Raw genomic sequence first — 14,305 nt, 5'->3', positions numbered from 1 at the left:
TTGGAGGCAACCCACTCTGGGGATTAGGAGACAGTCGAACACGGGGGAGGGGAGGGGGGTGGGGGGGTGGGGTTGGGAAGGATGGGTGTGGGCAGGTAGATGGATAGCCTTACCGGGAGGAGCCCATTGTCTCAGCAGGACTGAGAAACTAACAGAGGAGGAGGAAGGACAGCGGCGACGGAGAGATGAAAGTGGACACTGATCTCTCCGTTCTTTTTCCAATCTGCGTGTGCCTGTTTACAGCACTGATGTATACATCTCTGAGGAAAAACAAAACAAGACGAAGACTACATATGTGTACGGATATCGAAAACGAGAGCCACCCCGATAAAACCGCCACTGAGCCCTTTAGGCGTTTGTACTCGCAGAGAGACGCCAAATTGTACAGGAGAATCTTTGTGCATTTCAAAATGCAATACCACTGTTTTAGATTTTTCTATTCTGTTCGTGTGGTCAGGTGTCTCTATTCCGATCTACTTCAAACTTTGTAAGAAAAGATTGTGGGCAGGATATTTTTTTATTTATGTTTTATTTTTTATTCTGGGTTCTTTTCATGTTTTGTTCTTTTCAGCTTTGGGTTTGGTTGGTTCATCACATTGTAGGCTTGGACAATGTTTGACCTACACTTTTCTGATTCTGAGACGTCAAGTAGTTTCTATCATGTGTGAGAAGTGTTTACTGTAATCTTTTAAAGTTTCAAGCTGAATATAAAACTCTATATATAAATCTATCTATATCTACTTGTTCTGAAGGCGTGCTATCCGTTTGCTGGGTTCCACATTCTGATTCAGAGGTCCGACTCTTGTTTAAGTGCCCCTGAAAAAGGCTTTTTTTGTTTTGTTTTTCCCCACAGTGGGAGACATAAAGAGAGACAGAACAGCCTTAGCAGATGTAAAACTCAAGTTCTCATTGTTTGACATTATTTCATTCTTTTTTTTTTTGTTTTCTTCCACTTTTGGATATTGATAAAGATCATGTCTATAAATAAAAAGGAGGTAATAATTTAGATTGAAATCCATGGTAATTCTGTGTCATTGTAACCAAAACTTTAAGGGTCCATTTATAAAGAAACAGAACATGGCCAAAAGCAAGAGGTGTTGTACACAATGCAGTGGAATCGAGTATACACACATTTCTTTCTCACACATTTACAAACACAAACACACCAATATGCCAACAATAAACTGAAAAATGGTGAAAAGGAAGGTCTTATGTGCTTTTATTTTGATGTTTAACCTGGTCAAGAAAGAGTAAGACTGGAGGTGGCCTGATTTAAAGAATTCTGCTGGGTCTCAATTCGCATACTTCTGTTAGTACACGCCCATGTAGTGCACTGTGTACACAGTGTACTTAGTAGCATGGTGCATAAATTGCAACAGGGTAGTGTTGACGCAAATCTAACACGGCTGCTGTGCACCTACCGGAAATGACAATCACAACATTTGACCACTTCTTCTAGTTCTCCTTTTAAATGGCAAATTGCAACTGTCGTTCACCAAAATATCTGCCAGCTTGTCTGCTTGTTCATCAAAGCAATCACAACCACTGCAGCTTCCTTGGCAACCATTTTCAAAGGTTTGGTGGACCTTCCCCTTCATCTACGTAGCCAAGATGGTGACCATTTAGGGTGTCCAATGTTCCACAATCAGCTTTTGGATAATTATGATTACTAGAGGCTGACCATTTTTCGGGATTCTTGTGGGATTCCTGTTGGACTCCCACGGGATGAGTCAATTTCACCTTTCATAACATGACTGGCACTGGACAGGAAACAAAGTTAATGGGACTGGGCGGGCCAGGAATCATAGTAACAGTACTGAGCCAACAATGTGAAATCAGTCAGCAGCTCCTATGTGAATAACATGTAAGGTCAATGTAAAGACGCGATCAGACGTGAATTCGACACTGGGGGGTGCGATGGATGCAAAGCTAAATTTGTGAATTAAGCTGTGCAAATGAAGTGAGTAGCCTGATTTCACGCCATATGCTAATTTGTGAGGGTTGGAAAATGTGAGCAGTGACCGATTCGTGATGCGACAGCCAATCAGCAATCAGCATCGCCAAGGACTTTTGTTCATTAGTTTCCACAGAGCATACATGCAGCATATGGCATATATTAAGCCTGTGAAGTAAAATGGATTGTTTGTTAAGGTAATATTATCGCGATCAAGGTGCTAATTTCTGTTAGCGTGTTAATGGTTATTTCCATTGTGTGTTACCATCAGGCTAACAGACTAGTTATCTACAATTTTTTTGCAGCAGTTATGCTAGCTATGAGGTTGTTTACTCAGTATGCTTGACTTTCTATATATAAATGTGGCGTTTTACTATGATTAAATGCCATTTTATTTATTATTCAAAAACACAACAGGGGTAGGACACAAGTTATTTTTCCAGGATTGTGGGAGTGGGTGTAAAAGGAGTGAAAATCTATTTCTGTTTCATCCTCTAATGAGTACACCGGGCACTCATAGTGCACTGCATTTTGCCATAGGCCTACTTGTCAGTGTGAACGCACTTATGCACTCAGAATAGCAAGTGTAAGTGCGGAAGAATGCAAATTGAGACACAGTTTCCACAGTCATGGCTTTATACCCCAGAGCAAACTGGGAAACTACCCTGGGGCCCCAGTCCTCCAGGACCCAAACGCGTCTGCTACACTGTGTGACAATTGTTCTTTAGTCATTTGATTAACCGCCAAGTGGTCAGGGAAGTTGCATGATTTAATATCGATCAAGACAGGTCCAGCTTTACAACCTAATGTGTGTGTGTGTAAAGCTGTGTTTAATCAAATGACCACAAACTAACACACAAAGACGGCAGCATGATTCATTTATAGGAGTACTGGTTGTTTTCTGGGTCTCTGGGCAAAACTTGAAGAAGTTGAATTCCACTGTGTGCACTGTGCTCAACAGGAATATAAAGCTACATCTGGTTTGGTTTATGAAAATTACTTTGTGTCATATATGCTGAAACTGTCACTATATATGGACAGTATTACATGAGACAGATAGATAAAAAAATAAGTCCCACCTCCACCGTGTAATGTCTCAAATGGCACTCATTAGAATCTACAGAGGCTGTTGGAAAACAACCAATCAGAGCTGAGGAGTCTCTAACGCAGCTGTCAATCACTGCTCGTGAACTGTGGTCAAACTGTAAAACTGGGCAGCGCTGATCAAATATGATCAAGATTATGTTACTGCATTGCCTATTCAGGCCTCAGATGTTTAAGGAAACATATTTAAGTGTACTGTTTTTTAAATACTCTTTACTTATCAAAATTTTAGTCCTTTTCAGCAGTTGGAAGAAAAAAGGAAGTGTCAGTCTTTACATAGCTACTGTACATCCCTCCCACCCCACGATCCCCACATCTCAAATAACAAAAACAAACAAAAAAAAACAAACAAAATTAATAATATAGTAGAAATGTCTGTAATATTAATAATATTGCATGCATACATGAATTCTTACATTGTTCTCCCTTCATTCCCCCCTACCTTATCACTTTTGTATTATACCTGTTTTTTACATTCTCTTCCATCTTGCATCAAATAGTTGCTTCTAATGCTGTGGTGTATCATCTCCATTTAGATCTTAGATCGTATTTATTGTATCCTTCCATTTGCTTTGTTGTGGCACCTCCGCTCTCAAAGTGTACTGTTAAGCTGTAAAATGAGAAAGTTTTTCACGGGCGGTGTGCTGAGCTTCGTTTTAGCTCGCTGTTTTCAACATAGGCCTCAAACTTCCTCAAGCAGTACACTAAAATATGTTTTTGAAAACATTTGAGGGGAGAGAAAAGCGCTGCCTATTTTGACAGCTTGACTGCAGTTCATAAGCAGAGACTGACATAATGGACAGCTGTGTTAGAGACTTCTCAGCTCTGATTGGTTGTTTTCTGTAAGTTGTGGTGGATTCTAGAAAATACCATTAGAAGGGCTTTTAGAAGGGCAGAGGACCACTTTTTTCCACAGATTATCTGTCCCATGTGCTACTATGTAGATCTAGTGACAGTTTCAGCAAATATGGCAAAAGTTGTTCTTATATTATACTCTTTGCACATGACCAAATGAAGAGATTTGAAACATATGGTCATGTTGTGGACTATCTTTAGGTTCAATACAATTTGCAGTTTTCAAAAATTGAATTCAGGCTGGTTGTGAGGACAGATTTCAAAAGTGCATCCATAAATAGTGGATATTGGATATAGATATTGAGCGCAAGTATTTACTTACTAGTTTCTGTGCAATACTTGCACTTCACTTGTTTATTTCCATTCTATCGTACTTTGTATTTTTTCTGCCATCTTAAATCCAGATTATACAAACAAAGCATATGAGCTTATAAAACATAATGCATTGTTAAAACAGTAGTAGTGGTGGAAGATGTACACAGACATATTCAAGTAAAAGTTCTGATTTCAATATGTGACAACATCCAAAGTACATACGTGTTCTGAGAGGTGTGCGTTGCATGTAAGCAGCATTTTAAAGCTGTGGCTGCTCAAGGGCACTTAATTAATATTTACCATGCTTGGTTAGATTTGATTCATGTCTGAAAAGTCTCAGCACCTCAGCATAACGAGAAACAATCTTCTGATTTGAAAAATGTATTTTTTGAACCCATGAGGTCATGATTTTAATTCCTGTCACCAAGCTGGTGCAGTGTATTCTTGGTCACTCTGATTGAGTCTCGATATGAAAGTACAGTTTGGTAGATATGAGGCGACATATGTGCAAGACAAATCAGTTTTGGTGCTGGGTGAAGCGCTGGCTCTTTGGCAGATGATATCGCAGTGCTCTGCAACATTTACCACACCAGAGAGACAGACATATGGCACTTTTATTACAGGCCCAGACTTGTCGTTTGGGTTATACGGCGGAGGTTTTCAATGCTGTAAACCTTGTACAAATTGATATTTTATTTGGAGCCTTCCAGTCAAGCAGCAGGTTTAAGAGCTTTTTGGCTTTCTGTACAAGGTAGCAAAAATAAAAACACTTGATTCTCTCTATCAGTGCTACCACAGTGTATTGATTGAGCTGAGTGATTAAAGCCTTGCAGCAGACTAATCTGAGCATGAAATGAACACTTGTGATTACTTCCCCAAAACATGTGATAATAGGCGAACATGACCTCAATATGTTCCGTATGTTGAGTTACAAATCAAGAAGAAAAAATAATCTTTTATCGCCCTTCGCCGTCTCCTCTGTCGAGGCGACACACATTCTGTAATCCACTCATTCCTTTTTACACCAGCCATGTAGATTTAGGAGATCTTGTTGTGTGTTTTTATCTGTCTGAAGTAGATGTTGCAGCTGTAATCCGAGGTAGATTATGGTATCTGCAGATGGTGATGAACCAATAATGCGGTAGAGTTCAGATACACATCCTAAATCATCTGTAGTCCTGCTTAATCTTCCGGTACACCCTGAATATTCATCGATTTGTTCATCTGATGCCAACAAAAGCCTTTTGTTGGTGCGCACTATAAATATTACAAGCAAACAGAGAGGAGGGGTAAAAAAGCACAGATGAAATGTCTCCGTCTTTCTCTTTTCTGGCTTCAGAATCCCATTCTGATGTTAAATATAGGATGACAAATAGCAAGGAGCAGCGGTGTGAACCATCGGCCCGGGCCCTTTTGTCGCTGCGTAATGAGGGCAGAGCTATCGGAGCAGCACCGTTTAGATTGAGGACAAAAGTTGAACGGGGAGCAAGCGCAGTATAATCATATCTATTTTCTTGTTAAATGGAAGCTATTATGTTTGACCTCCACTCGACGCTAATCTCTGTCACAAACCAAAAAGTTTTAATTTCCATGTGCGTTTATGCACACCAGGCTCCAAATGAGAAAAACCAATAGAGTATAATGAAAGATAATTTAAGAACAAAAAAAAGGAGAGACTTACAATTCCCCAAACAAATGGGAGGATTTGAAGAGAGACGGACGGTGAAATAGAGAGAGCAACGTCTCTCTTTCTATTTCCGGTGAGCTGGTGGAGGGAGAGCGGAGGAGGAGGAGGGGTGTGGTGGGGGTAATTGTGATAGCGAGTTTCAAAGTCACTCACTTCACAAAGGCAAAGCGGATTATAGGAGGCTGAACTTTTCATGTCAGAGCGCTCCTCTTTTGCAGATGCCACCAGACACACAAAAAAGCGTCATCACGGTGAATTGGTGCTTGAATTCCCCGCTGGTCAGTGCGGGGGGAAATAAAGCCGCAGGCGGGTGTGGATGGTGTGCGTGAAGGTTGATTATGGGCCCTTCAGATGTGGATGACTGAGTGACGGACTTTGAACAAATCTCAGAAAGAGAGACAGGACAGGAAACTTAGAGAGCAAACTGTCTTATGCTGCCATTTTGGGTTTCTTCAAAGTTCTGTATGCGACATTTAGAACATTAAAGTAGCAAATCCCTTTTTGCTATATGAAGATTAGTGATGTCAGTGTCACTCATTAACCAGTAACTAACTGGTTAATTTCTAAGAAAAAAAAAAAAAAAAAAGTAAAATGATGTACAATACAAGAGGCCATTTATTTCAGTCCAGTGCTCCACTGACTCAATGAGCTTCAGTATCACTTTTCAAAGCACTGTACATTTAGAGAGTTTGCTGTTGGCTATGTTGACAGACAGCTGCTAGTCGCATTAGCATTCAGAAACACAGCACCCATGGCCCACGCTCCATTCTCCACTGGTAAGTTAACATTAGCCTTTGCACTGCGCACCACCAGGTTTGGGTGGAAGTTAGCTCGCTCATAGCTTGCCACTCATTCGGTGGTTATTGCTAGTAACACCGTCCCGTGATGGAAAGGAGTTGACCACCCTCTGATCTCCATAGGTCACCTAAGTGAGTAAGCAGCTTAATCTTGAGCTATAAAACCTTGTTAGCATTGTTAACTATGTTAGCACCAATTACAGTGCTGACAGTGCTAACAGCACTAACAGACCTAACAGTAATCATTAACACTAAAGGGGGTTACTCACTGGGGTGACCTGGGGGGAACACCAGGAGAGCCCAACATTTCGATAACAACACAAGCAGTAATTGTCGAATGCACGATGTTGCTAACTAATGTTAGCTGCCACCACGCCTGAGTAGTGTGCGGTGTCAGAATTAATGCACAGACCAACATTGATAACCATTAAAAAATACTCTTAATTGACGGTTAACCATTTTCATCCTTAGTGAAGATCTAGTGGCGTAACATTGAGTCATGCTACCTCAGTGTGTGTTGTAATCCCAGCTTCTTTGTGGTTTGTTGTGGTAAGCCGGTCTGGCTATGGGTGCATGTTAGTGCACGTGCAAATGACTAGCTGGCTAGCTCATCGCTGCTGCTCTGCAATGCACTCATGCAGCGATTACTGCTGATAGCGAGACGGCATTTTGCGTACTGGTTCCCCTCTGGTGAACACTGTTAACTTTGTCAGCACTGTCGCCGCTGTTTAGTGCTGTTTATGGAGTTGGCACTGTTAGCTGTTAGCCGCTAGGTCAGCCACTTCCATGTTGAAAACCACATGCAGACAACTCATATGCTCTGAATTTCACAGTCTGTGAAAACATATTTTCTCAATCATCTTACTCTGAGTGATGGGATCCTACATTAAAGTTAACAGTTAAACAGTTTGGTTATTACACAACAATATGTAAGTGTGTTTTTGTCTGTGCTCTTGTCATTGGTTTGAAGTGTCTCAGTTAAGCTCATTTTCCACTGTACCAAAAACCCATAAACACCCACTAACATCTGGCTTTTTAATGTAATGGGAAAGGTAACAATCAGCATTTACACCCCGGTCAAATGACTCTGCAGTAGTCACGGTTATTTATCAGCTCCACCTTTGATCGGCAGTGATGGAAAATTCAACACCCGGGTGAACGTGTTAATTTTAGCCCCATGACCAGTGAGATGCAATGATGCGTCACCACAAAATACTGTCTGTCTCCGGCAAAGCAGCGCACAAACATCAATCCAATTTAGTCGGCACCAGATTTGAAAGGGAGACTGAATATGCAACAAATATAAAAAGATGTAAGCACTGTAGTGTCTTCACTGGCCTCCATGCTGTTTTCTACTGTTTACAAGCCTGGTTTTTCCTTGATGGCAGACATCACACACCAGTGAAAAACAGAAAGGTCTACTAGTCTACTGGCAATGAAAAGCACTCAATGGCCTATTCTCTGTTTAAAAAAATCCAGGAACATGCGCTAATTTTGGTGGAAAATAGGTATCAGAAAAATGGTGTTGACTTAAATTATTTTCAATTTTTTTTAATTACGTGCAAACTTAAACTCTGATTGCTGCTTCATGGTATACCAAGATTCACATTCATTTTTGTAGCTCTCCATAATGACACAGTGTCTTTAGTGCCAGCTACAGTTTACAGCAAGTACGTGAAACAGTGCTTAGCACACAGCTACTCTACACAAGTTAAGAGAGACAGGACTTTACTAAACACAGTAGAAACCACCTGCTACTCTCCATTGTCACTTCTATGCTAAGGTTAAACAACAACAACACACACACACAGACACTATTACCATGGTAATATTCTTTTTATTAATTTTGCAGAGGCATAAGCAGGATGTGCAGAAGTGCAAAAGAAAACGATCCTAATGTAACATTTGTCGACCAGAATAAGGAAAAAGAGCATCTTCCAGAGAAATGAAAGCACCAAGTGAATCCTACCACATGCTCACCAGAGGACCCAGTGCCCTATAACCCAATCCCATCCTACCCGCCCACTACACCCTCTTTACAGGTCATCACCCACATCTGTGATCACCCCACATGACCAAGAATGGAAAAAAAAAAAAAAAACCCAGAAAAGAAAGGGGTGGGGGGGGGAGGGGTGTCATTACAGAGTGTTTGCTCTTTCCCTTCATGTGTATTTTAAAATATATAAAATGTTGGAGCAGTCAAACAATTTTATGACGGACAGGCCTTTAACAAAACTTTTTTTTTTTTCTTTCAAAATAATGTGAAACAGCTTCTATATCCCTTCCAAAAGAATTATGTGGCCTATAAAAGATAAAAAAGAATTCACAAAATTGAAGTCTTTCTCATGACACATTCTCCCAGACCCATCCTCACATACTGACCTCTCTCCTTCTTGTCCTGCTGTCGGCTGGGCTCTTATCACCTGGGTTGCAAGAGGAGGGTGACGCTGCACAGGACAGCTCTCCCTCTGCACCCCCCCCCCCTCCCCCTTCCAGCGCTGGGATCAGGGAGGGGTGGGATGGTGCTGCTCCGGGGAGCTGTCGAACATGTCTCTGAGGACGTGTTCAGCTTTAGGCCTCTAGACACTACTCTGCTCCTCAGTGTGAGTGTGTATGTATGTGTGTGTGTGAGAGAGAGAGAGAGAGAGAGAGAGAGTGTCAGTGGCATTTATAAACAGATGAGCCTAAAATAAAAGCAGAATGAAAGAGATGTTACATGGTGGGGCCAGAGTGAAAAATGTGTTCTACTTTCCTCATCGTTCTTTATTTATATTGCTTAATGTGTTGCAGATTTGTAATGATCCTCAGCACAAATATTTTACAGCTTGGACGGTCATGTCATTAGTGAAAAACATGTAGCAGCTGGCAGTTATTTCTGGCTCAGAACTAACAGTTCCTAAAGACTTCATTTCAGACAGAGAATATGTAACATTGCTGGCTTTATCTTTCTGTTACAGTATTGGCTTTATGTCACTCAGACATACAGTAGGTGTATTCTACGTTAATGGTCCTTTTGGCTTCATTCAGACATGACAGGTCATTGTTTGCTTGATATTTTTCACCTGGTGCAGCAGAGACAGATCGAGCATTGATGAGTAGGATAGTGAGGTTTTCAGCCCTCTCACTGGCTGCTGATGGATTTTCAACCTTTTTTTGCTGTAATTTTCACCTTGTTTTAGTCATTTAATGTTTGTTTAAGATTATGCTGCCTGTTTTTTAATTTGAGACTGTGCACAAACATCGAATGACAGCGTGTTAGAGTGTAGCTCCTGTTTAATTCCTATAGAGAATAGGATCACGACATGAACATTAGTGAGCAACACAAAGCATTGTGGGACTTTAGGACACAAAACCTATGGTAGAGACCAAGTATCTCAAAGGGATAGTGCACCCAAAAATGAAAATTCAGCCACTTGCTTGCGCGCGAGACCAGTCAAAGCACGTGAACACACATGAACGCGGTGCCCATGTCTCACGGTCTCGCGAAAGTGTGCACACGTGAGCGCGGTGCACAGAGAAGCAGTTAAAGCTGCAGGCTACAATGAGGCTAAAAACAGAGTTCAAATGACTTCAACTTTTTATGTCGGGGCTTCAGGACACTTGGATCACTACGGACAAGCAGTATGGAGATATTTTGTGGTTTCAATTATGTGTTTTTGGACGTTTGAATCTGGGATGCCGTCAGCCTCCATTAGGTGGAGTTGTGTTATTACCCCCCTCTCTCCTTGGATCTCCGCAAGTGTTATGAGGACTCTAAAACTTCACCTGAGCCTCCCTCGGCATATGGGTGAGTAGATAATGGCTGAATTTTCATTTTTGGGTGCGCTATTTCTTTAAGGGGGATGCTTCTGCTTAGAATTGACGCTGTACCTGACTTGTACCTCCCCAGAAATGTGCCTGCCCGCCATGATGACGCAGACCTCCTGTTTGTTTTTTTCTAAGCTGAAACCATTTCCCACAGTGGAAATGAAGCTTTTCATTTACTTGTAGTTCACAGATCAGGAACAATAAATTGTGAAGACAATAAAGCCCCCACACAATGGCATTTTATGTTCCTTATGTGATTTAACCTGGGTTCATATGAGTAGAGAAAGACTCTGCTGGTCACTAGCTTAATTTATACAATCTAAAATGTCATAGGCTAATAACATTAGCATGTTGTATGTGTGGGGAAAACACGCCTAGGTCAAGACAGTTGTTTTGGGGTGAACCTTGTGAATTGTTTTTGAGGCGGAATTTTTCAACGCTACTTTTGTTAAATGTTGCTGTTGTCCCTGGCTTCATATTATTAGGGGTCTATTCTGCTTGCCGCTAGGCTAATTTATAGCATGTTGTATTTGTTGTGTCCAGCTAAAGACAAGTGTTTTGTCTGTGACTCTTGCGAGTTATAATGAAGGCAATTTGTGTACTTGTGTTTATTACTGTTGCTATTTTAAGCCACTTTTACTGTGTGTTTTAGATTCATTTTGAATCATCCCCACCGCCGTGGGTCACAGTATAAGAGGTCACAACAGTGTAGGCCACGTGCGGAGGCTACAGTGTGCATAGAGTATAGCTCTGCATAGAGCTGATACACAATGATAAATCTGCCTTTATTCAGCTTGAAAACAGGGTGGAATGTTTAATGTTTGCTGGAACATCAACTGTCATAACCACTCTCCACCCGCCCTGTAAACATATGCATTCATCAATGACCTGAACCCAAACCACAAATCTGCAAACTGCAGCTGAAAGTAATGACCATCGCTAATAACAACCTCTTGCTGTTGGTTATGTTGTATGTAATTTCTAATAAATATCACAATATTAAATGTGTTTCCTAATTGAAAAGGACAAATGTAGGAAGACAGCAAGTACTCACCCATGGGTGCTCAGCTGATCGGTACAGTGGTTTCTTTACATGATGTTACAGAAGTGCATATTTAACAGATTCACTGTGGACAGAGAGGCACTTGCTCACTGTTAAGACACAGCATTAGGCCAACATATTTGCAGAGGGAAATATTTATACTGGACATTAGAACCAGAGAGATTTGAATATGTCAGATTTTTACAGATTTTCCTGGTCAAAAGATGAATAATGAAAAACATGAGCACAGCAGCACTGATGAAAAAAGCTGCTTGCTGTGTGAGAGACCAAAGAGGGGAAGAGAAGGTCGAAGTTGGATTATTGCACAGCTCTCAAATTATTGATATCTTACTCAGAACACTGCTTTATGACTTGAGGACCTATCTGCCTGAAAACTGCGATATTTTCTAACAAGCTTACGCAAACCACCCCAACCACATCACTTGTTCTTGCGGGGCAGTTTATTTCCTTTGATTTTGCAAAGTAGCGCTCCTTTGCTTCCTTGTTCAGCTCAAATAACCGATCCATTCTTGTTTTGTGTCTCTGTTTAGGAGGTTTGTCCTAAAGTATGAATGCTACTTCCCAGCATGCAATGTGTTTTTGTATCTTACTATATAATGACGAAAACTCTGTCTGTGGGTGTGTCTGTTCCACGTTTTTCTCCTCACTGACTTGGTCAATCCATGTGAAATTTGGCACAGTGGTAGAGGGTCATGGGAGGATGCAAATGAAGCAGTATTACATCTATTGACCAAAGGGGGACGCTATAGCAACCGATTGAAATTGCAAACTTTGAATGGGCATATCTCATGCCCCGTATGTCGTAGAGACATGAAACTTTGCACAGAGATGCCTCTCCTCATGAGGAACACATTTGCCTTAAGAACCCATAACTTCCCTAACTTTTTATATTTTGAATTTTTTGAAACTCAGTGAACATAATCTAGGGACCAATATCTAAAGTTCCCTCTTGGCAAAAGTTGGAAAACTTACTAAAACTGAGCTTCTATAAGGCAATGAATATTGTGGAGGGCGTGGCTCATCACATAAAGGTGTATAACATCTCAAGGGTTTCACCAATCACCACGCAACTTTGTAGGCATATGACCACACATAATCTGAGGGGACCCCTCCATTATTGACCCCATCAAACAAAAAGGGGGCGCTAGAGAGCTAATTTCTTATCTAGGCCTAACCGCCGTATCGATTTTTACTAAACTTGGTAGATATGTAGAACAGGACGCCTCAAGGTGACTGGAGAAATTTAACTCTAATTGGCAATTAGGTGGCGCTATAACAACAGAAAAATGCTTAAAAATGGCTAAAATGCGACCGATCACTGTGGCTCCCCCTGTGGCCCAATGTTGATGATTTTTTTCTAATTTTTGGTATGACTAAGTCATGGTATGGTATGCTGTACATAATCACGGAAACTGTCAGTGTGTCATTCTGTCCGTCAGTCATTCTGTCTGTCCCACGTTTTTCTACTCACTGACGTGGTCAATCTATGTGAAACTGCACATAGGCATTGAGGATTGGCATAGGTAGAAGGTGACAAAGCTACCAATGGGTATGGACTAGTTAGTAAAATATAGAAGAGTTGGTAGGTTCATGATAAATATGTTTGCTGCCCATGGCAACCTACAGTACACTGTGACACAGCAGGCTGAAGAAACTATTCATTTTACTGATAGTGTAATGTTAATGAGTTGTTCTCTACCCCCTAAGCTCTGGTGAGCACTTTTTGTTTTTTGTAGTCCATGTGTCTTGAAATTGTTCTTTTAGGCTCAAGCACTTGACTAATATGACAGATTCAGAAACTGCTGCCAGATTTGTGTTGCAGCTCTTTGTTAAGCTCTACTGCAGGTGTGTTTGTTCACAGCAAATCAGCCGCGAGCCTTCAACACAGTCGTCAGTGTGTTAAACCTGTGTTAAAAGGCAATAACACCTTTCTGAGTGTTAATGATGCCCACTGATGATGTAGTCAGTATTGAGTCTGTATTGTTCCACTATAGGAGAAATAAATTATTAATCACATTCAGTGAGCTAAAGCAATTAAAAGTTATGACTTCAGTGTTTTTGCTGTCTTTTTGCATGGAGGCTGGTTTGTGCCACTGCAATAATTAATTAGGTTATCATTATTAACAATTAGCATTACATTACAAACACTTTTTACTACTTATGATGAAAACACAGCACAATTACTCATTTTTGGTCAGGTTCAAAGTGATGGATAAATTCATTATTTTGAAATAAATTTTTGATTATTTTATTCATCATTTTATGTTTTATTTTATAAATACTCTCATATCATAACACTGAATATAATATCAGTACTCTTGTTTCTATTGTGGATATATATTTTTTCTGTGCACATACACTGACTATATTATTTTTTAATTTACTTGAATTCAATTAGAATATAATCAACCATTTATCTAAGGTCTTTGTGGCTTTATAAATAAACATGACAATATTAACATAAACATTTTCCCGATATGTGGCAAATATATGTAAATTACATCACATATAATCATATCTTTATGTGAACTAATGTTTCACAAATGTGTTTTATGTTGTTTCGATTGGTATAATTCCTGTGATTTTTTTTCAACTTAATAAATCAAATAATCAACTAGAATTAACATCTGAAAAAGTCTTATTGGCATATTTTTTCCTCCATACATACTGTTTGTACAGTGGTGATTTTTTATTATATGCCTTATTGTGCTGTTTTTTATGCA

Source organism: Epinephelus lanceolatus, chromosome 7, assembly GCF_041903045.1.
Source record: "Epinephelus lanceolatus isolate andai-2023 chromosome 7, ASM4190304v1, whole genome shotgun sequence".
NCBI lineage: Eukaryota > Metazoa > Chordata > Actinopteri > Perciformes > Serranidae > Epinephelus > Epinephelus lanceolatus.
The sequence above is the reverse complement of the archived record's forward strand: the minus strand, read 5'-3'. Positions refer to the sequence as shown.